At 38.3% G+C, this 27,700-nt stretch overlaps 1 long non-coding RNA gene across 2 annotated transcripts in view; it reads right to left on the reverse strand.

Moving 5' to 3' along the window:
* Positions 1-528: 528 nt before the first annotated feature.
* Positions 529-27,700, reverse strand: part of LOC118815922 — a 57,923-nt gene continuing 30,751 nt past the window's right edge. For both annotated transcript variants that reach the window (XR_005007839.1, XR_005007840.1), the window contains exon 4: positions 529-993. This is a non-coding gene — a long non-coding RNA (uncharacterized LOC118815922). The remainder of the gene's footprint in view (positions 994-27,700) is intronic.

Here is a 27,700-nt window from a genome sequence, read left to right on the forward strand (position 1 = left end):
TGATATGGTCCATCCTGAGGACCTAAAAGTGCCTGTAGTTGTAGAAAAAACAACTACCAAGAGAATGAAAATGATAGAAAAACTATCATAGGCACAAAACATTGTTTAGTTTCTCTAAACAATTCCCTCTTATTCCAGATGTAGTCAATCAGCCAAGACAAATTTGCTTCTTTAGTTTTGCACTGAAGCTATGAGGCTGTTGTAGCTTGTAGTTTTGTATTGTACGGCGCTATGGAAGCTTATAGCCACCAGTTGGTACTGTGCAAAGTGCAAAAACTGAAATATCGGTAAGTGAAATCATCTTAAATGAAGTCAATACATCTAATAATCCTCATCATGCAATTCCTGTAAAAATAAATTACAGGATTGTTCAACCTATTTCAAGACATTTCAAGTGAAATGTTCATTCCATTGAAAAATAAAATTTGCTGGATGGAATGAGATCATTTCACTAGACAAATGACTGAAAACAAGTAAAAATATGTAGAAATAGGTTGGATATTCTTAGAAAAATCTTGTAATGAGAAATATTAGATATGTTCAGACGATTTACGATGATTTCACTTGCCACAACATCCTTTTTGCAGTGAAATCAGTACACGCTTGCCTCACACTGTTAAGTAATCTCAAATTGATTTACTTCTGTTATTTCTTTGGACCAAACATTGAACACAAAACATGTCTTGGCTGGTTTACATTTGATTTTCTTCCAAACTATTGCTTTAAAGTGAACCGAGGTTCGCTGGAATGCAGCTCTGTTGTTGCGGAGTGGTCAGCGGCTACTGAACAAAAAAGCGCTCGCCTGTTTTTTCTGGACCCTTCGTCCTGTGCTGTCTGCACATTCTTCAGTCCGCTGGTGACATGCCTGTAAATAAACGCTCCACAATGCCTTGTTTGGCACTGACAGAAGCAGAGCGCACACACAGCACTTGGGCCCCCTGGTAATGTAACAGGCCAGCACTCGCTGGCAGCAGGACCGCTCCCCATAGGTCCCTGTGTGGATGCAGATACACACACACACACACACACACACACACTATTATACAGTATAGTGCCACTGTTATACAGTATAGTGTCACTTGTATATATATTGTACTGTATAGAGTCACTGTTATACAGAATACAGTTACAGATATACAGTATAAAGTCACTGTTATACAGTACAGTCACTGTAATGAAACGTAGGGTCATGCTTCTTCACCTGTCACTGTTATACAGTATAGTGCCACTATTATACAGTATAGTGTCACTTTTTCACTGTATAGAGTCACTGTTATATAGTATACAGTTATTGTTATACACTATAGAGTCACTTTATTACTGTACAGGGACTGTTATACAGTATACAGTTACTGGTCTACAGTATAGAGTCACTGTTATACAGTTACACAGGATAGAGTCACTGTTATACAGTTATACAGTATAGTTACTGTTATAAGGTATAGTGTCACTTTTTTACTATATAGTTACTGTTATACAGTATACAGTTACTGTTCTACAGTATAGAGTCACTGTTATACAGTTATACAGTATAGTTACTGTTGTAAGGTCTAGTGTCGCTTTTTTACTGTATAGTCACTGTTACACAGTATACAGCTACTGTTATACAGTACAGAGTCACTGTTATACAGTTATACAGTATAGAGTCACTGTTATACAGTATAGTTACTGTTATACAGGATAGAGTCACTGTTATACTGTTATAAAATATAGTCACTTTTATTGTATAGTCACTGTTATACAGTATAGAGTCACTGTTATACAGTATAGTTACTATTATACAGGATAGAATCACTGTTATACAGTTATACAGTATACAGTCACTTTTATACAGTTATACAGTATACAGTCACTTTTATACAGTATACAGTTACTGTTACAAAGTATAGTTACTTTTATATAGTAGAGTCACTATTATATAGTGATACAGTATAGAGGTCCTGTTATACAGTGTAGAGTCACTGTTTTTCAGTTATACACTATACAGTCACTGTTAAACAGTACAGAGTCACTATTATACAATATAGAGCTACTTTTAAGTTTTACTTTTAAGTTTATGCAGCAACCAAATCAGAAGAAAGAATGATGTTATAAATATTGGTATTTCTGTATTATTTGTTAATGTTATCAATAACTAGCTCAATTTATATTATATGTAAATTCATTTGCATTTAAGCACACCTTTTGGAAACCTTCAAAACCTGAAATTCTTTCTTTCTGTCTTTCTCAATTTCTTTACTTTTTCTAGATGGCAATTATAAAAGTTACAATGGTAAGAATGGGCTACTCGAACAAAGTAACTCATCAGATGAGGAAGACAGCACGCTAAAAGCCAAAGTGAGCAAATTAGCTTCGTGGCCATATCTTACTAGTTCTGTAGGTGAAAAGGTAAAAACATCTCTTCTTTGCACTGCATAAAGACAGAATCAATGCCTGAGGTGAGGCACTAATTCTAGCTTGGTTGTATTTCTTAACCTATAGCTCAGTGGCTCAGGTAGCCGTCAGGATTGGTTGAGTACCCAATGGTTGTATGTATATCTGTATCATGCATGCTGTGTTTTCTGTGTCTTGTAGTGAGAGAACACTGATGAAGAAAAACAATCTTGAATTCTGTCAAACGGATGAGGCTGAGGGATACAGTGTTGAGCTACAGAATATTGCAATGACATGAAACAGCATTATTTTCTGGAATTGTTTTGTTGCTACTGTAAATTTGCTGCATTCTTTGAAATTAATAAAGTTTCTCTTTGGCTTGAAGCTGGTTCTCATGACTGCAGAGCAGGTGGATGCAAAACCTTGGGCCAAGAACACGTGGGCATTGGAGGCATTAGGGAGCTGGACCAAGGAGAGTACTAAACTGAGTGGTGCAGCGGCATTCCAGGAATGGATTTAATTGGGGACAATAAGGCTTTGATTATAACATGGATCAAAATTTAGATCTGAGCTTTAACTGACATGAAGCCAACCAAGGCTTTGAGCTTATGTACAGTTCATAAGTGGAAAATAGTCTTTATTTATGAAACAGCTGTACACTAGTAGCTAGTTGCCATTGTGCCATAAAACAGCCCTTTGGCTAACAAGCACCAAAGTCTGAAAGCTTTATCCGCAGGCTCCATGACCCAGCTACGAGGGCATAGCCAGAACTTTTGCAACTAGGTTCAGCTTAGTGATTTTAGTGTGGAAGCCACAGTACAAAGAGTTCATTTATTCCTATCATTCACAAGAAAATGATGGTAGTAGGCAAGATTTTCCACTCTAAAATTAAAGTTGCTGAGAAATGAACAATCTAGTTAATCGTATTTCATAGCCAAAAGTAAACACTGAAAAAGGGAATCAACCTGAATTTGCTTAAAATGATCAGTTACAGTTGGGAATTTACCCACATATAGCAGTATTGACATAGGGATTTTTAGTTGCTTTGAACTATGTGTAGAAAATTTGGCTACATCGTATATTATTTAGTAATTGTTATCATCACAATACTGGCTTTTGCAATACTGATATCATAGAAGGCCGCAATACGCAAATGCAAAAAAAATGTTTATTGTTTATTGTGATGCAGACAAACCACATACATTATTTGGAGGAATCAAGCCATTCATTTGAAACGTAATTCATCAGGAAAAAAATGTATGTAAATTGCACCTGGTGTCACTAGAAAACACATTGCACACTGCAAAGATTTCATGCAACAAGTAGCAATCATAGTGAAGATGATGGAGCTTTCTAAAGTTCTCAGGGACAACATTATTAAACAACACTCAAATGGAAAAGGCCACAGAGCCCTTGCAAGAACTTTAAACATCCAGGTCAGTACAACTGGTTCCATGATATGTAAGTGGAACATTCATGGAACCACAACGAATAGTCCTCAGACAGGTGCACCACGTAAGATTACACAATGTTCTCACAGACTAAAGATAAGGAAGGTAAGAGCAGGCCAGCAGTCAATCGAAAAGAGTTGCAGGAACCTGAAAGCAGCAGTAAAAACAGTTACACAGAGAACACTGAGCAATGAACTGCACTGCAATCATCTCCATTCCAATGCCTCACACAAAACTCCTCTGCCAAAAAAAACATAAGCACAGAGATGGACCAATGTTTTGGAACAATGTACTCTCATCAGACAAAGCAAAAATACAACTTTTTGAAAATAATACAGTTTGCATGTTTGGGGAATAGAAGGGTTGCATGTATGATCCCAAGGACACCATAACCACATTTCATGTCATTGAAAGAAAAATGAATGGAGTGATGTACCAGGACATATTAGAGGAGATTTTAACCCCTTACATGGCCACGGCATGCCCAAAGTTTTATTACACACTTCTATATCGTATTGTATTGATGTCCCTGTAGTTACTGAACAATAAGCTTTAGTATGTAATAAGCCTGGGATATTAAGGGGTTAATTTCATCAGCCAAGAAACTGAATGAGGGAAGAGAATGGACATTTCAACAAGACAACAACCCAGACATAACCTTGGGAATTTGAGAGCAGTTTGCAAAGACGAATAGGCCAAAATTGAATCACATGCTGCAAAAAGCTAATTACTTCTTACTGTGGACATCTCAAAGCTATAATTGTAATGCTGTTAATTTGTGGCGCGTGAATAATATGTTTGTTTTGTTCATATTGATATGTACAAAATAATACATTATGTGTGCAAAAAAAGGTTTTGGCCATTGTTTACTGACCTAACGGTAAGACAGGCACATCACTTGTCAGTCACTGGTTGGTTATTGCCCTGTGAAAGGTAACCATTCACACAGAGTAAGACAACTGTTCTAACTGCTTAACTGATAATGGCTGACTGTCTCATGCAGTGGAGCTGGGAAAGCCATGCATCAAGCTTCAGGCCACTCCTTGTCTTAGCGCACTATACTGTAATACGTGTGGTTAGCCTACTAGCGTGCTAGCCAAGCTTTACTGTAATGCAGGCTATCTCGGGGGAATCTGGGTCATATGAAGTGCACAACCCCCCTGCTCTCCTCTCACACTGGACCAGCACGCCTCCAGCCTTCACCACTGTCTGCCCATCTGTCTGCTTCATACTGTACGCTACACACACGGAAAAATGAGGCTGCAGAGAGAAAACAATCAATCTGTGTCTTTGCTTTCTGGCCCCATTCTCCTGGTTCCAAAGCATGACCTCCCATACCCCTTAAGTACGTACATACTCTTCACAGCATTACACCCAAAGTGGTTAAAGGAATACTCCTGATTTTTCATTTTTCAGCCTAATCATTTTCTGCCATATTTGTCGCACAAAGTGAATTACTATGAATATTAAAGTCAATGCGAATCAGAAATCAGAAGACCTTTTTCTTTCTTAACGTGACACATTGCCGTGTGAAATAAGAAATAAATGTGGGCGGGTCATGATTTAATTCTCCAGGATTTGACTGGAGCGTGAAAAGCAGGCATTCCACAAACTCTGGCAGTTAGCAGACTCCATCTGTTTTGCTGAAAAGCCAAAGAAAAAGAATAAAAATTATTTACTGACATTTTTATGTGTATTTTTTGTATTGTCTGAAACATAATTCATTATTTGTTTAAATTTTGTTAATTTTAACATGTATTTGTTTTTTTTTTTAAGACATAGAAGCGAAGCACCAATTAGCAGGCTAGCCTTTTAGCATTTTGCTTTCAGTTTTCTTACACTTTCACTGCAAAAGCTAGAGAAAAACATGAATTCCATGCTGGTCTAAGCTGGTTTATTCTGATCTAGTGCTGGTTTAGCTAGTCACCCAGTACGGTCATGCTGGTTGACCAGCATACCAGCAGCCAAAACACAACATAGGCTTTTTTGCTGGTGATCAGCATATTAACTTCCTTTGCAGCTGACCAACAAACTAGCATCCAAAATATAACATATGCTGGTTTTGCTGGTGATCAGCTATGCAGGTCTATGCTGGTTTTTCTAATGTGGATGCACTCCTGCTAGCAGCGGAATCAGACCGAGACCCATGATTTCTGCTGTTTCCTGGTTTAGTTGTTCAGTGGGCATCTGGATAAGTATGAAATGTTCACAAATCTAAAAAAAATGGACTGAACTGAAGAAAAAGTTCAATAGATCTGCACTGAACAAGGTAGGTAGGAAGCCCCCTTAAACTCAACTTCCATTGTAAGTTTCAAGTCAAAATGGTTTCTGTTCATTTGAACTAAATACAAGAGAAATGTATTGAAATTATTGTCCATTGTAATCGAGCATATGCTACAGACAGAGCTTTGGTTGAAAAAAGCTGGAGTATTCGTTTAATAGTGTCCGCCTCCTCTGCCTTATGGTCAAGGATGACTTACAGCTGTTATCAGGTCAAACAGATGGACAGGCCTTTGGCTGGAGGGAAACAGTGTTATGAAATCCAGCGGAAATGCAATGCGGAAACATGACATAAGGTTTGAGGAGAGTGAGGACAAAGTGAAGTCATTTTCCCCCATATGTCAACACTGGACAGCCCTGGGGGCAGAACACAACAGCAGGGTTAAATGTGGGTGGTGGAATTTGGTAGAAAATCATATGCCAGCACTGTGGAACCTCATAGGTCTCAAATAATTAGTAGGAGGCTAGAAAGCTGTTAGATGTCCTGAATGACAGAGCTGCAGGTGATCAGATGTTTACATGATTATATAATGACTGAGAAAAAGTCATAAAATCAACATCCTGAATGCCTCATATTTGAAAAGTTGTCATCAAATCTCAAGGCACATAACTTACATAATAATAGATGGAAGTGTAAACACCTGGTCAAATGATGTTTTGTTGATTTTCTAAATGAAAAGAAGCACATGTAAATGAAAATCAAGCAGATTTGCATTTTTTTACTGCATAATTTCTATTTTATTTAAAAACTAAAAAATAAAATAAAAAATAAAACATGCCATAAATTTGTAAACTACTCAGAATGGTATTTGTAAGGGAAGCATTGGGGGAAAACACTCAGGCTCTCTTGTTCTCTTTGTCTCTTTCTCCCTCTCTCTTTCTCTCTCTCTTTTTCTCTGTCTCTCTCGCTCTCTCTGTTAATGTCTTGCTTTAGCTTTCTGTCTGGCAGTCTGTCTCCCTCTCTCTCTCTCTCTCTCTCTCTGTCTGTCTCCCTCTAGCTCTGTCTGTCAGTCTATCTGTCTCTCTTTGTCTCTCTCTCAGTCTGCCTATCTCTATCTGTCTCTCTCTCAGTTTATTTGACTCTGTGTGTCTGTCTTTCTCTATGTCTTGTAGACCTTCTAAGTGAAAATCAAACCCATCCTCTACAGAATGAAAACTTGAAAAAATTTTTTTGTAAAGTTTAATATATTGTTATATTGAACAAAATAACAACAATTATTAACCTGACAAGTGATTTATGAATAGCAGAGCATATGACAACAACTGTTAAACTGTGCAGTTTTGTCCTCTGACACAGGACAAATGCTCTTACAGCAGGGTAATGGATCCTGCTTTGCTTTGGGATGTCAAAAAAAAAAAAAATCAAAGACGGCTCTGATTCTCAGAGAGATGTGATGGTATTATGGAATCTCATTAAAAGCAGTTGGAATGCTGTGGCTGAGTTCTGGCACTGCACGGCAGACTCACAGAGGCAGACTTGGCTCGGTCATGGCCATACACATCCCTGTGTCTCAGTCTGGCAGGACAAACAGGACCGGTGCGTCCGTGGGAATGACCTTCACTGACCTGCAGCTTCAGAAACAATGAGCCTTCCCACATTCCACATACACACTGACACACAGGAACAAGGAGACACTGAACAACACAGTGGGAACAAGCAGATACTCTACACAGCACCCTGGGAAACAGTCCTCCCCTCTCTCTCTTTCTCTCTCTCCCTCTCTCCCTCCCTTTCTCCACCTTTCACATCTTCCTTATGCTTTTTTACTCAGGTTAACTCTTCATTGGTCTCTCTCTCTCTCTCAATCTGTCTGTTATTTCTCTCTCTCTCAGTCCATCTGTTTCTCTTTATTTTTTTTCTGTCTCTCTGTTTGTCTGTCTGTCTCTGTCCATCTCTCTCTTTCTGTCTCTTCTTTTTCAAATCTTTTTTCTCTCTCTGTCTCCCTCTCTTTGTCTCTTTCTCTGATGTCTGTCTCTGTCTCTCTTTTTCTCTTTCTCTCTCTTAGTCTGTCCCTCTCTCTGGGTCAGTCTGTCTCTGTCTCTCTCTCAGTCTATCTTTCTCTGAGTCAGTCTGTCTCTGTCTCTAAGTCCCTGTCTCTCTTTCTCTCTCTCTCTCTGAGTCTGTCTCTCTCTGTACATATCTTTCTCTCTCTGTCTGTCTCTCTTTGCCTGTCTCATTCTCTCTGCCCTTCTGTCTTTCTCACTGTGTGTCTCTCTCTATGTCTCTCAGTGTTTCTGTCTTTCCCCCTCTCAGTATATTCTCTCTCTCTCTCTCTCTTTCTCTCTGTCCGTCTCTGCCTGTCTCTTTCTCTCTGCCCTTGTCTTTTTCCCTCTGTCTTTCTCTCGCTCTTTCTGTCAGTCCATCTGTCTCTCTCTCTATGTCTCTCCGTCAGTCTGCCTGTCTCTCTGTCACTTTCTTTCAGTCTGTCTGTCTATCTCTCAGTATGCTCTCTCTCTCTCTCTGTCTCTCTCTCTCTCTCTCTCTCTCTCTCTCTGTCAGTATGCTCTCTCTCTTCTCTGTATTCCTAAGGCACAGCTACACTCTTCAGTCCTCTTCTCTTGTTCTAGTACACTTTCCATTTCCTCCTGCTCTCAGAGGCGGATGTGTGCCTGTTACATAACAACTCACTTACAAAGTCAAATAAAGCAGAGAACAGCTGAACATTAGCGGATATTAGTAGCACAGTGGTCGCGTGGTCCTCGCTCAATATTGACTCAAAGATCTCAGCACACAAACCTGAAAGTGCTGCAAATGACATGTTTGGCACTCTGAATGTCCTGAACTACCTGTGATAACACTTCCATTTGACATTGTGCTGCTGTTCTCTAAATGACTATGCATCGCTACAGCACTCACCAGGAACTTTATAAGAAACCACTGCTGCGTAGCTCCACCAAGCTGGTGTGCAGTCAGAGGCTGTAGCCCATCTGGTGATGCACAGTTTGTGTTAACTCTCTTCCAACTCTTCATCAAAGGTCACTTTCTGACCAGAGCCACACTTGACTGGATATTTTTTGGGTGGTGGACCAACCTAGCAGTGACACTGATGTGTGTGAAATTCCAGCAACACCATTGTTCCTGATACAAATAATATCTGGTCAGTAGTGGTCCTGTGGTCAAATGCCGACCAGTTACAAATGGGCTAGAGAGCAGCTTATAAATTGTTCATGACAACAGATGAGATACATTCTTGTACACCTTTATATATGGCCCCAAAAAGTAGGTGTTTCTAATAAAGTGGCCAATGAGTAGACATACAAGGTGTTTCTAATAAAGTGACCAGTGAGTGGAAGTGCAAGGTAGTAGGGATGCAACGTACAGTGGGTATGGGGTACAGGGAGTGGACGTACAAGGTAGGTTTTTCTAATAAAAATCTAATAAAAAGGTCAGGGAGTGGAAGTACAAGACAGTTGAAAGTGACCAGTGAGTAAACGTACAGCGTAGGTGTTTCTAATAAAGTGGCCAGTGAATTGAAGTATAAGGTAGATGTTTCTAATAAAGTGTCCAGGGAGTGGACATACAGCGTAGGTGTTTCTAATTAAGTGGCCAGGGAGTGGGCGTGCAAGGTAGGTGTTTCTAATAAAGTGGCCAGTGAGTGGAAGTATAAGGTAGGTGTTTCCAATAAAGTGGCCAGTGAGTGAACGAACCACATAGGTGTTTCTAATAAAGTGGCCATTGAGTGGACAAGCCAGGTAGGTGTTTCTAATAAAGTGGCCAGTGAGTGGAAGTATAAGGTAGGTGTTTCTAATAGCATGGCCTGGGAGTGGACATGCAAGGTAGGTGTTTCTAACAAAGTGGTCAGTAAGTGGAAATACAAGGTAAAAAGTCAGAACTTTCAGTGATTCTAAAGTCATTCAGTGGTCATTTATACTTCTGAGGAGAGCAGAAAGGGCAGCAGTTCTGAGCTGCACTACTCCAGCAATTCACACAAACATTCACACGCAATACGTGGCCATCGTCAGGCGTCTCCACTCTAAATGGTTGAGTTATTGCAGAGAGCAGAGCGAAGTGTTTTGCTCTCGACTCAAGTTTCTTCTCTGTAATTAAAAGGAAGTCATTCATTACCAGAGTGAAGAAAACACTGGGGAAAATACAGGGCGCACAACACATACAACACACGCTCTCTCTCTCTCTCTCTCTCTCTCTCTCTGTCTCTCTCTCTCTCTCTCTCTCTTTCTTTCTCTCTCTCTCTCTCCCTGTGTACATTTGTACTGATTATGCAGGATGTTTTATTAGTCCAAACTCAATGGTTGCTGTTTTTGAATCTATTTTTAACTTCACAACAACAACACACCTCACTCCCAACGCATCACACAAATGGTTTCCGGCACCATTGTGTGTGTGTGTGTGTGTGTGTGTGTGTGTGTGTGTGTGTGTAAGAGAAGAAAGAAAAACCCATTTAAAGCACCAAAGACTGGTAACGAGCAAAAGGCCTGACAGCCTTCAGCATTAGTATGTTTTAGTTACGCAAAATACTTTTCTCTGTTTTTATAGATAACAGTACAGTGGTGTGAAAAAGTATTTGCCTCCACCTCGTTTTTTTATTTTTGCTAATTTGTTACATTTATGTGTTTCTCATCATCCAACTCATTTTAATATAAGATAAAGAGAACACGAGTAAACACAAAATGCAGCTTTTAAATGCTCATTCCATTTACTGAAGAGAAAGATTTATTCAAAACACAAATCACTGCAATCAAACATTTTTTACATCACTGTGGAGGAATTTTGGCCCACTCTTCTTTGTGCTCTATCTTCATTTAAATCTCTGTTAATGATCTACTTGTTTTCATTATGTTTTCATTGTTCCGTTTATACTTGAATGTTATACCTGTTTTGTCCTTTTGTTGTTAATTGTTTAATAGTGCTGTATAAATAATACAGACGATGAAAAGTGATGATGATGCAGAACTGTTGTATAACAGCTACACTGGAGGGTTTTAGAGCATGAACTGCTTGTTTAAGGTCTTGTCACAGCATCTCAATGGGATTGTCAGGACTTTGACTGGGCCACTCTAAAACCTTAAATTTGTTTCTTTTGAGCCTTTCAGAGTTGGACTTGCTTGTGTGCTTTGGATCACGGTCCTGCTGCATAACCCAACTGTGCTTGAGCTTTAGGTCATGAACTGACTGGCAGATATTCTCCTTCAGGATTTTTTGATAGAGAGCAGAACTAATGCTTCCACCAATTATGACAAGTCATCCAGGTCCTGTGATGATCTGGGGCTGCTTTGTGACACTATCACTACCATTACCACTTTTTCCATGTTTTTTAAAGATCTTTCTAGATTCCTTTAAAAGTCATGTTAAAAGATTTTATGAGTTTCAGGTTTTCAAAAAAGGTAGTCAGAGCCTTAATGTAGCCACACCCCTGCATGTTAAAGCAGAAAGTGAGACTCCCATTGCTTTGAAGTAAATGCACCCCAAAATCTTAAAATCAGTGTATAACATTAAGAATTGTCACTAATGAAACACATATTTTCCGTGATTAAGTAACGTTTTGTGTTATAATGAAAAATATTGTAATTTTATGTTTGTCCAACTGTTTAAAGCTGTGTTTGCTAGTCATGTACTGGCTAGCATTTTTAAGTAATGCTCAAAATTAGCTAACATTGTCCCTACAGAAACATTCATTACTGAAACATTTAGTAAGGTTGCAGTAATGAATGTTTCTGTAGGTTATGAAATATTCAATTTTTTATTTTAATAAAAGAAACATAATTAAAATACAGGGTCATTCAAAGCAAAAGGATTTTAGTCTAAAGTCCGAGTCAGTTAAAAGTCCAAAATGGGTTTTAAACTCTGACTTTGAACCACTTCAGTTGAATGATCCACATCCACCAGTAGAGAACCATGAGAGTTAAGCCTTCAATTCAAGTCAGAAATGTCAAAACTCCATCAAAACATGAGGAAAACACACACCTCTATGGTAATGCTAACATCTGCAGAGCTTTCCTATGGGATTCTAGTAGTTCGTAGTATACTTGAGGGGGGCAGTAGATATTGGCTTATTTTTTGCCACACAGAACACAAGTAAACGTTTCTTTTCATGCCTCTTTACTTAAGAAACTCTTTTTCCACAGAATACAATAGCGGTTATTTTCTATTTCTAATCCGATCCAAATAGGTCTTAATACACTAACGAGCACTAATGGGAGAATTGTGTACATTTTTAAGAAATAGTTTAAAGAAAGGATCGTACATGTGGCTCTCCTTAAGGCAGTGAAATTAACAGCAGGCCTCTTTCAGTCATTTTAACGGTGTCTTCATGTTTAATAGAACAACATACAGCTTGAACACCTTCCAGCTCACTTTCCTAACACAGCCTGGTACTGATTAACACGACCTCCCTCTCGTCCTCTGGGGATGTGTCCTTAAACAACCTCTCTCTCTCTCTTGCTCTTTCTTCTTCTTCCTCATTCTGTCTCTATCCCCCCACCCCCTCAGTCTGTGTACCACTCACCTGATCACAGCTAACAAGACTGATTAGCTCAGTCAGTATAAGGTCAGCATGATGGACTTCATAATGGACAATTCATATTCAACAGCGCCTCTCAGTTTCCAGATAGACATGGAGCCCAAAGGAATATTTCTCTCACCATGGCGACCAAAAAGATTTACATGCAGCAAGAGACCCAACAGGCGAGGTCACGCGTCTTAATCAGATGAGAATGAGGCACTGGGGTCATGGAGGAGGGATTGAAATCAGCCATTAAAACGACAATTTTATTAATAAAGGAGTTCACTTTATTATTTATTAATTTACTCTCACAAACTACTTGCCTAAATCATCACATGCTAGCCTCAAACCACACAGAGTGGCTAATCTGTAAAACGGGGCAAAAGTAGGCTAAAACAATATCAGCAGCCATCTCAGAGCTTGAATTTTGTCTGTATTCCTGTTTATTTTAGTATAGATCACAGTGCATATAATCAAACAGTATCAGAAATCACAGAAGCAAATCTACTTGAGACGGCTTAACTAGTCAGCACAGTGTGAGGCAAGGATGTTTGCACAATACCAGTTGGTGAGATATTAGCTTCTATTAATTGTAAATGCAATCTTAGACAGTTTGTCTGCACCATTTATTTTACTTTTAATATCCATTGACAGTCTCCTCTGTCCTACTGTATGTGTATGTATGTGCATATATGTGTGTGTGTAATGTGTAGTAGTCGGTGCTGCCTCTACAGCCTGCAGCGGACAGCACGTGGCCTTCAAGAGCTGCCGCATGTGACCATCTCCTCTGAGAGCATAATACAGCCACAAACACAGTCTAGTAAAGAACACCTTCAGCATATACCTTATTCAGTCCTGCGAAACATTTGTGAAAAAATGACATCTTAACATAAGATTTGTTATTAAATATAGCATCTGAATATACACAGACTGGCCACTTCATTAAGTACGTCTCCTTGTGTCTACACTCATTGTCTATTTTATCAGTTTCACTTACTATATAGGTGCACTTTGTAGTTCTACAGCTACAGGCTGTAAACCATCTGTTTCTCTGCATACTTTGTTAGTCTGCTTTTACCCTGTACTTCAATGGTCAGGACCCCCCCAGGACCACCACAGAGATGGTGGATCATTCTCAGCACTGCAGTAACACTGACGTGGTGTCGGTGTGTTAGTGTGTGTTGTGCTGGTACGAGTGGATCAGACACAGCAGAGCTGCTGGAGTTTTTAAACACTTTGTCCACTCACTGTCCACTCTATTAGATACTCCTACCTTGTCAGTCCACCTTGCAGATGTAAAGTCAGAGATGATAGCTCAGCTGTTGCTGCATAGTTTGTGTTGGTCATCTTCTAGTCCTTCATCAGTGGTCACAGGTCACTGCCCACAGGGTGCTGTTGACTGGACATTTCTGGTTGATAGACTGTTCTTAGTCCAGCACTGACACTGAGGTGTTTAAAACTCCAGCAGCACTGCTGTGTCTGATCCACTCAGACCAGCGCAACACACACTAACACACCACCACCACGTCAGTGTCACTGCAGTGCTGAGAATGATTCACCACCCAAATAGTACCTGCTCTGTGAGGGTCCATGGGGGTCCTGACCACTGAAGAACAGGGTAAAAGGGGGCTAACAAAGTGTGCCGAGAAACAGATGGACTACAGTCTGTAATTGTAGAACTACAAAGTGCACTTATATAAGAGGTGCTGTTGAAATAGAGTGCAGGAACAAAGAGCCGTACTTAATGAAGTGGCAAGTCAGTGTATAACACTTGCCACTTCATTATATATATCACGGTATCATGGTATCATACAGTACTGTGCAAAAGTCAGACACCACCTGAAAAGGCAGTAGAAAAGAAAACATACATTAAATACGGCATGTAAAACTCACATGCTTGGAAAACATTTGTCCACATCATGCAATTACACATTTCTACCAGTGGAGTCTCCATATCCCCAAAATGCACAGTGTTGCTTTAATTTCCAGTCAAAACAAGTTAAATACAAGTTATACATTTTTCTCTCATGAAAAAAACAGAAAACATATTTCATAGCAATTTACACAGAAACCTCAGCAAATAAATGTCATAAAATTGCTCAGTAGTGTGTCTGTTTGTCATTATTATAGATTTCAGTTTTTCAAAGAAATTTGCAGGGTTGTTTTTCCACATCTCCAATGTTCAGTCTTAGAAGTTGGTTTGTTTCTTATGACCCAATTAATCCCAAACACATTCAATGATGTTGAGGTCTGGACTCTGGAGTGGACAGTGCATTGTTCTGAGAACACCAGCAGCTTCTTTGTTTGATTTGCAAATTTTCTTCTTTTGGACTGAAAAGTTTCTGGTCTTTTCAGATCTGAAGCAAGAGTGGAGCTTGATTTGCTCCTATGCTTTTTGAAGATGAAAGCTTTAACTAGTGTTTATCTGATGGTGATAGTTTTGGTGGTCTGGCAGGTTGTACACAGTTGATTGGATCTTTTAAAAACTTCTTTAACTCCAGTTTTGAAATTTGTCTTGTCATTTATTTTAATTGGACTTTACCCTTATGTATCTAACCTCTTATGAAATATCTCCTGAAAAGTAAATAACTTATAACTAATTGCACTTAATGGTCATTTTGATGATATTGCACAGTGCTGTATAAACAGATTGTGGCAGTAGGGCTACAAAAGTGAATATTACCATTACAGCAGCAGCTTACTACTGCTTTTTATATCTCTATAGACACACGTAGCACAAAAGCATCAGCTGGTCATTAGTGTCATATAGATGGTATTTAGTATCACAATGTGTATCAAATACTTCATGGTATAAGATAATATTTAGGTTTGCATTAATAAAGATAATGAAGTCATGCTTAGTGAACACCTCTACTCTGTCCTAAAGCAATGCTTTGCCTGACACAGCTTGTTTGACTGTTTTGTTCCATTTTCTTCTCTCAAAATGAAACCAAAGGGAACCTTGCACAGTAAATGGTAAACAGACTGAAAGCACATTTCCAGAAAGACTTACTTTTTATTTAATTTTTATGGATTTTAAACTGTTCTTCAAAGCAAAGCCTAGCACTCAGTGGATTACATACACTGCAGTTATCTGTCAGGTTGTGGATACTGTGAGTAAGATGCACCATATAGAATAAAAAAAAATAAAAAACAAACTGCTCAGCTACATAAACATTTCTATTTATCAGACATTAGTGGCACACTAACTTGATTTTTGCTGAATAATGTTAAAAGCATTTGATAAAGATTTTTCTTTTTCTGTTTATACAAGCAGCCTGAAAATCTCTGCTGTAAACGAATATGTTAACTTGGTTTCCAGCACATGCCAGATGTGGAGCCTGCTGTTTTCTGTCAAAAAAAATGCTCTTTATTGAAATAGCAGGCAGAGAGAGGAACTGCTCACCCACAGGGGAATGGAGAAAGGTCACCAACAGAAACCGTCACTCAGAGAGGGCGCACTTGAACCACACTAATTAAGCAGAAGATGACTCGATAAAATCCAAACAATACATGACACGTTTTACACCTTATAAGCATCAACACTTTGAACATTAAATTTAACCTAAACAAGGCTGTGGAAAGCTGCACAGCATTCTGGGAGGCCTCACCGCTCTCCCAATTGGCCCAAAGTCTTTAAAAAAGTACAGAAAATAAGCATAAACATCTAGAAGTAGGTTGAATAATCTTATAAACTGTTTCTCTTATAATGAGGAATACTACAAGTTTGGGCACTCCTGGTCAAATGACATGTTTTGTTGATTTTCTGTATGAAAATAGGGGAAAACATCCTCCACAGAGATACATTTTAATGCACAATTATTGTTCAACAACTGTTGCTGAATTTACCATAAAAAAATAAAACATAAAATGTGGCCTGTGCAAAGGTTATGGTAGGTGTTTTATGTATTTCCCATATGTAAAACACAGCAAATAAACAGAAATTGTGCACTACAGTTTGCCAAAAAAGCCATATTTAAGTTCTTTGTGGAGGACATGTTCACTTATTTTCACTTAAAAAAAGCAACGTGATTTTGCGGGGTGTTCAAAGTTGTGCATACGTCTGTATGTTGCTTATATCTGGGATGCTTTCGCTTTCTCTCTCATGCTCATTCTACGTGTTCTGAACTGTCTGGAATGAAAACAAGATGTACATTCTGTACAGACGTACGTGCACATACACATGCTCTCACATGATTGAGTGTGCATGAATGCAAAAACACACCCAGACCAGACACACCTCCAAACACAACTTCACACACACACACCACACACAATGAGGTGCAGACGGGTGTTTAGAAACCCACATACCACAGTTACGCATGCAGCAACAGCTTTACTGACCTAGGAAGTACAGGTTTTAGTTGAATGCAGGCAACAGGCAAGTGCATGCCAGTCTGATCCAGAATAGTTGATTTAGTCAAATACTTTCACAATGCTCTAGAAAAGACTGCTGATATACTGTTACTGTACGCCTGCCTAAATGTGGTTTTCTTAATCTTGACACAAAGGCTTAAATGCTTAAAATTTGTTTGTAAGACAAATATAAAGAGTGAAGTTGATGCTTATGTTTATTTTAAACAAGGTCTCAGCAAATGAGTGTCTTCTTCAGTCCTGTGGGAAAAGCCTCTCAGGTGGCTCCTCATGAAGTTTTAAATGATTGGCACATCATTGCATTTTGTTTTTATTTAAATTTACTTTTTTTCATTCCCAAATTTGGTAGTCCTTTTCTTCTTTGGCCTGGAGAACAAGACATTCATTATTTCCATAAATAATCTGAAAGTTTGACTTGTCAGACCACAATACACATTTCCACTGTGCATCAGAACATTTTAGTTGAACTCCAGCCCAGAGAAGTCGGCAACGTTTCTGGATGTTGTTGATGTATGACTTCATGATGCGTAGTACAGTCCTAACTTGTTTATTGAAAACGTTTTTTCAAAATATTTCTGAGTCAATGTGGTAATATGCATTACGGATGCAGGCCAGTTTTTTATTGTAGTGGCATCTGAGGGGTCAAAGGTTAACGGCATTCGGTCATGGTTTTCGGCCTTGCCCTATATGCACAAAAACTTCTCTGGATTACCTGAATTTGTTGACATTATTATGTACCATAGAGGGTGAACTAACTAAAAGTCCTTGCAGTCCCTGGCTGAGGAATATTATTTTTAAACTGTTGCTCCTGCATTGTTTTTGCAATGTGGTGAGCCTTGACCATTCTTGCTCATATGGACTTGGCCTTTCCTGCATGCTCCTAGTCTTAAACAGTCCCTGTGCCAACTTTTGAAATGTGTTGCAAGCATTAATTTACAAAAACAATGAAGTTAATAAGATTTGTACTGTTTTTGTTCAAGTACAGGTCAAGGCAGATATATAAATTGCTGCTTTCTGTTTTTATTTGCATTTTATCTACTGTCCCAACCTTTTTTGGAAATGGGTTTGTAGTAGAATTACATACTTCCATGTGCACAAACTTATCTTTAGGGATTATTAGGGATACATCATGAATTTATATTTTTGACCCATTTTTTATTGACCCCTTTTTTTTCTAACCCGAAGTTCACACTGTATGAGCTAAATGAACTCATGAAACATACTGGCACATTTCAAGTACTTTATATTAGTGAAAGTTGAATTAAAAAAAAAATTAGAGGGTCAAACTGGCATTTTAAATTTGCAAATTAAAAATATGTTGCCTATTTAAATAACATGAATCAAATAAAAAGCTACACTGAAAGTAAAGAGGCAATTGACAACTTAACACAAGTCATGTGTAATTACACTAAAACATTTTGGCAGAGGTGCATTTAAATACAGCACAAGTGCACTTAACTCACTTAACACAGATTTGCAAAAATAAAAAAAAGACTGATTGCCAATTGAATGGTTGAAAAATAGCTGCTTCTAATCATTAATCATGCAAGTTAAGTTTTTTTGGGCTTCCAATTCTCATACTCTCTCCCTAAATTCTCTTTCACCTGTGCCATCACTTGGGGAGGACATCCATTGTGACTGCCCCAAGCCCCAGACTTCACACGGCCCCGCAGAGAGATGAGAAATGAATTCAAGAGATGCACACACAGCATGGCAAAGTGCAGAGAAGGCTTAATCTTGGGGATCACGATCCATGCCAAAGCATGAATGAACCCCAAAACAACCCACAAAAACAACCCTGAAAACTATCCATCAACAGGTGCCTGATCAACTTGCTGTAGCTGCTGTTTAATCACTCATTTTAGCAGAAACAAAAGGATGTGAAGTGAGAATTTCACATCAAATCACTCTGAATAATTTTGTTTACATCTTAACCAGGATGCACCGAAAAGCAGCAGACAAACAGTGAAACACAAACCCAGACCACTACAGCTGTGTTATGTACAGTCTTTAGCTTACACGCTTTTCTTTCTTTTGGTGATAAACTTTTTGAAAGGTGTTGTTTGAAAAGTGTAGAAAGTTGAAAGATATAGATTTTAAATTTTGATTTTAACTTTTAACTAAAAAAAAAAAATTTAAATGCTGTCCAACTTTTTCATATCACTACCGAAACACAGAGTTTTAATGTATAGGTGGAGCCTTATTTCAGCCACACCCCTGCATTTTATAGCAGGAAGTGCATCCTTGTCCATCATGTCCACATGGTGGGCAGGTAGATCCCATTGTTTTGAAATAAATATGTCCCAAACTCTGAAAGTCAGTGTCACCAAAACACACATTTTCTGCAATTAGGTACATTTTTTTGTGTTTTCATGAAAAATATTATGATTTTTTGTGTGCAAGTGTTCAAAGCTGTGTTTGTTAGACATGTACTGGCTAGCGTTTTTGAGCTCTTCTCGAAATTAGATGAAATTGTCAATAACGAAACAGTCACTACCAAAACATTTGGTAAAGTTTTGGTAGTGTTATGACTGTTTTGGTCAGAGTGGAATGTTCAATTCTTTGTTTTAACAAAGTCCAAGTCAGTTAAAAGCTCTAAACATGTTTTAAACTCTGACTTTGAATGAACCACATAAAAGAAACTCGTTCTTTCTATTTTTGGGTTTCGATTTTGAGTTGAATGTCTGGTTTGATTGAGGAGTTTTCATTTCAGTGCATCACTAATCTTAACGATTTAGTGATGTAGACATTCCACCAAAACAAACAAACAAGCAAACAAAACCCCAAAAGAAAATGGTGGAATTCCCCATGTGCCTAAAACACAAAGTCACTCAAATCAACTGAACCTTTTTTTTTTTTTTGCTTGCTTTACACAATGAAACAATGAAAAATCATTTTTCATTAAAATATTTCAACACTACACTAAATTTGTAAAGTGCCTGTTTTCAACCCTTATATTCTCTTCTCATTGGGCCATTCAGCTGTCAGCTACTGTACGAGAGGCCAATGTGTCAAAAAATTCCACTAAACATGAGAAAGAGTTAGCCATCCAAATAATGGTAGCACACAGTTGGTGTCACCTTACCAACAGGGTCATGAAAACAGCAGGTACGTGCTCAGCCAGGGAAAATTGGTCAGCACTGGCAAGGGGAAACACGCTGTGACGTGAGTCTGCCCTGGTCACTTATTACACTGTTCCTACGACAGCAGCACACACACTTCACACAGCACAAACCATCTGCACACCACTCTGCTGTTCCTAGAAAAGAGCCTGTGTTTGCGCTGTAAACATAATTCAGAGCATGAGATTACAAAGGAAAACACATGACTACAACAGGCCACACAATTGCAAAGCATTGCATCATCTTCACAATAGTTGGAGGAAGAATCAAATTTCCACAATTTTCCTCTTGCCTGAAATGCAGTCAGGGGTTGGATTAGGATTTTGGAGAGTGGGGAGGTGGGTGTGTGTGTGTGGGGGGGGTGTTTATATGGTATTACATGGAGTTCTCAGCACAGACATCAATTCATTTACGTGGCTGTTTTAAGCAGTCCTAGTTCCAGCAGATCTAGCATCAAAACTATTGACAATAGTCACATTAACGCCTTAAAGCTTAATGAACTGTTACAATCAATGGTGCCACACAGTCTGTCTTTTTTAACTGTATTCTTGGAGGACAGGCCTCATGTTTTAAAGAGACTGGTAGTAGAAACAATACAGGAAACTCATAAAATAGTTCACTCCTGTGCAGCATGTTGGAAACTTCTCAAATTACTGAAAACCCTGTTTTTCCTACCTAACATAAGTGACCAGTTTTACTTTGTTGAATTTATGGAGCTGATTAGCAATAATTATCTACAAACACTTGATTAGCTAGCTAGATGCAAATGGGTGCCTCTAAATGCATTTAGCAACAGTCAGTTGGCAAACAGCCAGTTAAACATCAGAGCAAGGCTGTCAAATTAAAAAAAATCATTGACATGGAACAGGCCGTCTGACCAAACACATGATTTAGCTTCCTCGGTAGTGACTCAGTAGTTACAGTACAGGATCTCAGCTCCATTTCCGATTCATACAAACCAAAGATGCCTGAGCTCCACTCAAGGTTGCCGCCTGTCAAGATTTCCCTGGATTGTAAAGGTTTTTGGTTGCCTGTCAAACCATTTGTTTACAAAGAACGGCTTGATTACCCTCAATGTAGAGACAATTATTTAGGAAAGGTGCACTGCTGGTGACGTGTTTATGCACTTTAACATGATAGCCGAGAAGATTAGCTTCTGTAGCTGAACTGATATCTACCAACCTTAGCCTGCACTGTGAGCAGAGCTATCTGTCTGCTAATGTTTGTAAAAAAAAAGTTGAGATGAGGTGGCTGAGGTGGCAACCCTAACACTCCAGTGTGCTGTGGACTAGTTTAACCCCTTAAAATCCCAGGTTCATTACACACTTATTACGCTATAACTACAGGGACTTCAGTATAAACTGGTTGAGCTATTCTTGGATTTTTGAAGTGTGTAATAAAATTTGGGGCCTGTAGGTGGGGTTATTTAAGAGGTTAACCACTGATTGTAGTCAATCAGCCAAGACCAATCAAGTTTAGTTCTGAAGTTTGCTTCTTTAGTTTTGCTCTGGAGCTATGAGGCTAATGTAGCTAACAAGTTAATCTCAAATGTGCTTTGTTTTTGTGCTATTTGACATACTGTTATGCATAAAAATGATAAAAAGTATGTGACATAGCTATAGCTAGTAGTAGCAGCCATCTTGAAGCCTAAGTTCTATCCGAACTTTCAATATCACAAGCTTTGGACACCAGACCAGTGTCTTGGCTGACCGACTACATTTGAGAACAGATTTTCCACCAAACTATCGCTTAGACAAGTCGCTTATTAACAACATGCACTACCAGACAAATACATCGTATCTGTGTTTGTATCAGATATGTTGTAGTTTACATCTCTGTGTGTAGTAAGAGGAAATATATCAGAGGAAAAACAGTCTGATGAATCATGTTTATATGTGTTTTCTGGCCTGTTCATGGCTGTATGTCAAAAAGGAAACAAAGAAATTCAGAGAGAGATGGGATTTATGCTTAGTCAGTTGGGCCTGCATGGCCAGAGGATAACAGTATTGCCCTGTATTTGGAGCGTAACCATGAAAACAAAGATTGTCCTGTCTTTTCTTAAAACTCAACAGTGTAAATATTATGGGCTGCCACGCTGCTTTGTCTCACATCGTGACCCTCCAGGGTGAAAAAACAGGATCGAGTTTACATTTTAGCAGCAGTGAAAGAGTCGGACGAAGGAGAGGGTCATGAGAAAACCTTGTTTCACAGGTATGAGGGTTCTGGCAGTGAAGAGTGAGTTTAGCTGGTTTGTCCTCTAGTTAATGGACACTCATATTACAGGATCAGAGAGAAAGACAAGAATAGCAGACCCATTCTTTTAACGTTTACGTCCTTTTATATTTGCTCAAAGGAACATTTGTGTTGTTTGGCTTAGGGTTTTTAAATGTGTTTATTCCTTTAATCTTTTCTATGACAGTGTCTGTGTAAAGCACTTAGGAGCAACGAACATTGTTCAAAATGCACTACAGAGATTACTTACTTATTCACTCACTCACTCACCTCTGTTGTTCATGATATACATCAATGACTCCTGCAATAATGTTTTAAATGCTGATGTTCACTTTTATGCAGATGAACCCATTATCTACTGTTCTGCCCTATCACTGGCAGAGGCTCTCTCAGGAAGCATCTGTGATTCTTCAGCACAATTTCTGCTCTCTAAGGCTGGTTCTTAATGATCAAAAAACAAAACATATGTTATTCTTTACAAACTTAACACAGATCGGATATACACTCCTGAAAGGATATATTAAATGAACAATGATTGCTCAATATATTGTCCCAGTATATGCCGATATATTGTAAATTGGCAATTCAAACTTTGTTACATATGCTGTGGTCTTACCCTGACTTGGAGGGATATTGGAATGCAGTTTTAGATGCTATTTTGGAGGTCACCAGAGTGAATATACCCCTATTACCAAGACCTTTCTAGGAGATAAATCTGTGTTACAAGAAAAAATAGGGGTAAACCTTAGATTTATTAAGCTAGCACTCCTCGCTGCCAAAAAATGTATTACTATTAAGTGGAAATCATCTGAACCCCCTAAACTTTCTATGTGGATACAGGAAGACTCTTCCTACAGCCCTCTTGGGAAAATACTATTTATCATAAAGAAAAACAAAGAGAAATACTAGGGGCTTTGAGAAATACAGGGGAGATTTTCTTATTTTTAAAATTCAGGACAACACACCTATGAATCATCTGCAATTAGGCAACTATTTATGATTTATTGACTTGTATACTAAACCTACTCTGTTTTTAATTCATTTGTTTATGTATTTTTTTATTCTTGTGAGCACTGCTTGGGTATGATTGAGGAAGGGTGGGATTGTAGTGGGTGATGCAGTAAACTAAATATTGGTAAAAAATCATTGTTGCCACAAATTCACACACTGCTGGGCAGACCAGTTGACTAGTTTCATCTTATAAATACTTGAATTTTATGTTTGTTGATAAGCTATCTTTTAAATTGCATGTTTAACAATTAATACAGAAGCTTAAGGAAAAGCTGGGATTAACAGTTGATGAAGTAGCTAAAGGTAAAGCTGGGATTTAATTTTGGGAACAGTCCTTCACTTACTCAACAGGCATGGAAAAAAATAGTTGAAACAACCTTTTTATCTCTTTTAGACTATGGTTATATTTTATGTAGGCACAACTCAGGCAACACTGCACTCACTGAATTCTGTTTATCATTTTGTATCAAGATTTATAACGTTATATATTCAACTCATCACTGTAAACCTTATGAAATGGCTGGCTGGCCTCCAATTTTCTGTGTGAAGACAAATCCATTGGATTATTTTTGTTTACAAAGCAATTACTGGTCAGCTTCCTTTATATCTGTCTGCATTATTATCAACAAATAAGTCTCGGTACGATTTACGTACTAATAGTTAGCTGGATGTTTCAAGAGTACGGACTGAATATGGCAAGGCAGCTTTTAGTTACAGTGCTCTATCTGCAGAAACGTGTGATACTGGAGTCGTTTATCTCCTTGACTGACTGTAAGATTACGATTACAGAATTGTATCGTTATGATTACTCTTGTGTTTTGTTTATGGTGGTGGTGTTGTAGTTGTTGTTTCTTGGTTGCTGTGCGCTGCCTTTTTGGCCAGGGCTCAGTTGCAAAAGAGATTTTTAATTTTAATAATTAATAAAGGTATATAAATAGGTAAGTGAATAAATAAATAAATGTAGCTTTAAAAATTCCGTAATCACAAAATATCATGGTATGAAAGAAAACATCCTCTGATTTCTGTAAACTTAAAATCATCTTTAGACCAAAAGTGTCCAAAACATTACTTAATTAAAACCTGCCCTTCATACCAAGGACACTTTGATGAGTGTTAACCTGAAGTTTATGCAAACAGACACTTTGCAGGGAAAAACAAACATTACTCAAGCAAGAAGCAAAGTGTCTCCAAACCTTTGACAGACTAGGAATACATAAGCAATATACAGTATGAACCTGCTGACCTGCCATTAGTATATTTTTCCTAAATTTGCTCTCTCTGGATCAATCAAAGGCAATCAGCCAGGCCAATGCATCCAAGACACTCCCCCAGGAGCAGATTAAACAGCCTCTACTGCTCAGAAAGGCATTCTGGGTCAGCAGTGCACCAGCACATGGTGCAACATGAGCAACATTCACACAATCGAGTTATAAGAACAGACTGGACATCATGTAGCTCCAGTGGGAAGAAGGCAAACATCCCCTGACGTGACATGACAACCCGATGCAATTTGTTGAGACAATGGCCTTCAGTATGCAAAGGTTTAGTGCCTGATCTTTGAAACAAATTTATCTCACATGGAGCTGATAAGCCTGCAGTGATGCAATCTGCCGTTCATTCTTCAGCCCGGGTCAGGCCTTTTGGCAACAGCTTTATCTCCTCAGGAACCTTGAGCTCCAACTCATTCATTTTAAACTTTAGTAGGTGCGTCAAAATGCATCAGTGCATTATCATTTATTACATTAATATAGGATACAATAATAATGTGTACAATTCTTTGGCTATTTTCAAACATCCACTAAATCCAGATCAGCAATGTATTTGCTTTGCAGATCCACTCATAGACAGAGCAGTGTGTGAGAGAGATGAGCAGAAGCGGGCACAGTGTAAAAAATGGCTTGTCAGAGCAACCTAAAAAAAATTACTTGATATGGTAACCAGTAAATTAACTTGTTTTATTCAAACTAAATATGCACTTTAAATGAATCTTTCAATCAGTGTAACTGTTGATTAAAACTAGATTAATTGCTTGTTACTACATGAAGTAATTTTTTTTGGATTGTTCTTTAGTAAAATGATTGTATTTAAAACGATGAGTTCTAAATAGAGTGCCTAAATGGTTCTGTGCATGGTGAAATGGTTTTTCAGACTGATGGAGAATGCATTGTGTATGGTGTATGGTTCTTTTTGAAAGTGGTTCTGTATAGAACCAAAAAGGGTTATGCTTTTGTTATGATGTAATGCTTTTAACAATAGAACAACCTTTTTGGTGCTATATAGAACCATTTTCAAAAAAGGTTCTATATAGAACCATGTACACATTCGCCATCAATCTGAAGAACTATTTCACCAGCAAGGCAATCCTCTGGCATTGGGGAAGATCACAATGCACAGCCTGGCCAATCAAACCAGACCTCATAAGTTGTGAGCCAAACATCCAACCTTGACATCAGTCAGGTGGGCAATATGATAATTTTACTTTATCATGATAAATAATATCACACTACGCTTTTCTGAGTGTATCACGGACATTTAACTGGATTTAGTGCGGTTGAACAAAAATCATTGTAGTTGTAAGCACGCCAAGTTCTATTTTGTCTGTTCCAATTTATTGAATCAAAGAGAAACTAAATAACGTGATGCATATTGTTTATCATGACTTGTATATCATGACTTAAGGAAAAAAATGAAGTATTTATATGATATAATATTTTTTCCATATCATGTCTGTTACTAGCTGTTGTGTAATGAAGAGCTAGCTTGCCAGTTACTTAAATATGTGCTACATTGTCCTGCTTGAACTTGTTTTTCTGATATTTAACTAAAGAAATTGCAATCAGTAAAGAGGATTTTACATTAGTAATCACATCTTAGCTAGTTAGGGTAAATCTCGAAGATTAATGAGCTGTTTAGATTGTCATTAACATATTTACGATGGGCTAATGTCTGAGAAATGCCACACGGCATACCATTTTCAGTTGTTTTACTTTTGAAAAGAACACTACAGGTATGTACGATTCAAGTATCACATACTTTTCCACAGTACTTTATCTTTTGTTAATCATGCCATCTCACTTTGGCAATGTAAAAAAAACAGGTTTTTCTAAGGCGCTGGCAAAGTGCCATTAATAAACCCTAACTGTCACAACATCATCTGTTGCCACTCATCTCACAAAACCTTTGTTCTTTTCATATCAGACATTTTAGGCTCCTTAAAAAATGGGCATGTGATAGAAAACATGTTGAAAATAAATTACAGGAAAACCGGTTTGTTATATTGCACTGTACATCCACAATACAGCAGTTTGTTCAGGTTACCCAGGTATTTCCTCCATTTATTCCCACTCACTCTCTTTCTCTCTCTCTCTTTTTACTTGATCTTCACTGATTACTGGAAAAACACACTGTAGTGTCTAGATGAAACACCATATTAAAATCATGCTATAACGGCTGTCTCTATCAAACCCCAGCTAATGGGAAGATAGACTACTCATACAATTAATGAGACACAATATAACCTAATCTACTTGCTGGTTTCTTAATTATGTTTCATGATACTATGCTATCAACACGCTAGATTACAGTGGACATCTCATTCTGGTTGTAGTACACATCTAAAAATGATGGTTCTTCAAGGGTTCTTTAGTTAAGAGAATGGTTTTATATAGATCCATGAACACTTAAAGAAACCTTTGAAAGATTACAGGGTTCTTTCCATAGTGAAAGCGTTCTGTGTCTTTGTGTCAGTTACAGCAATGGACGGTACATGTGTTTGAGGCCGGTGCCACCCCAGACCCCCCACCTCAGACAAGCCACTCACATAGAAACCTTTCGGATTCCCAAAAAATGGGTGAAAATATAAAGTTGTTAAGAATATAAAGTGTTTTACTGTTTATATTAAGCAACTGTACAAATAATCATACACTAAACTGTGAGGTTTGTACTTATACTGGTATAGAGAGTCTACAGCACCTATTTGGAAAAATGAGTGAATATATGACAGTATCCTGCACACACACAGCTTGTACACTGGTAGCATTTGGATGAGCACTACAGCTCCAGTACGTGACGGCATGGGCCATTCGTCCTACTCCTCGATGATTCTGCACTTTGGCAGCAGCAAAGGAGCTGGGCTTCCCTCATTGGTGTGCACTTAATCTTCTGGGGACAGATTTTCGAAAGCTATCTGATCAGATTTTGGCTTCTGGGATTGGATTAACTTGGTGAAACTGAGTGAGTTCATTGGCACATCTGGGATTTGTTTAAAATCCAGAATCCAAAATCTGAGCGGATAGCTTCAGAAAAACTGGCCGTCGACGATGAACATGTGTATTTCTAATCTAATGAATGCTGCTCTCCGTGAAAGATCTTCCATGTCTGAGCGGAGGGTAGAAGC

This window comes from Colossoma macropomum, unplaced genomic scaffold (assembly GCF_904425465.1).
Source record: "Colossoma macropomum unplaced genomic scaffold, Colossoma_macropomum, whole genome shotgun sequence".
Taxonomy (NCBI): Eukaryota; Metazoa; Chordata; class Actinopteri; order Characiformes; family Serrasalmidae; genus Colossoma; species Colossoma macropomum.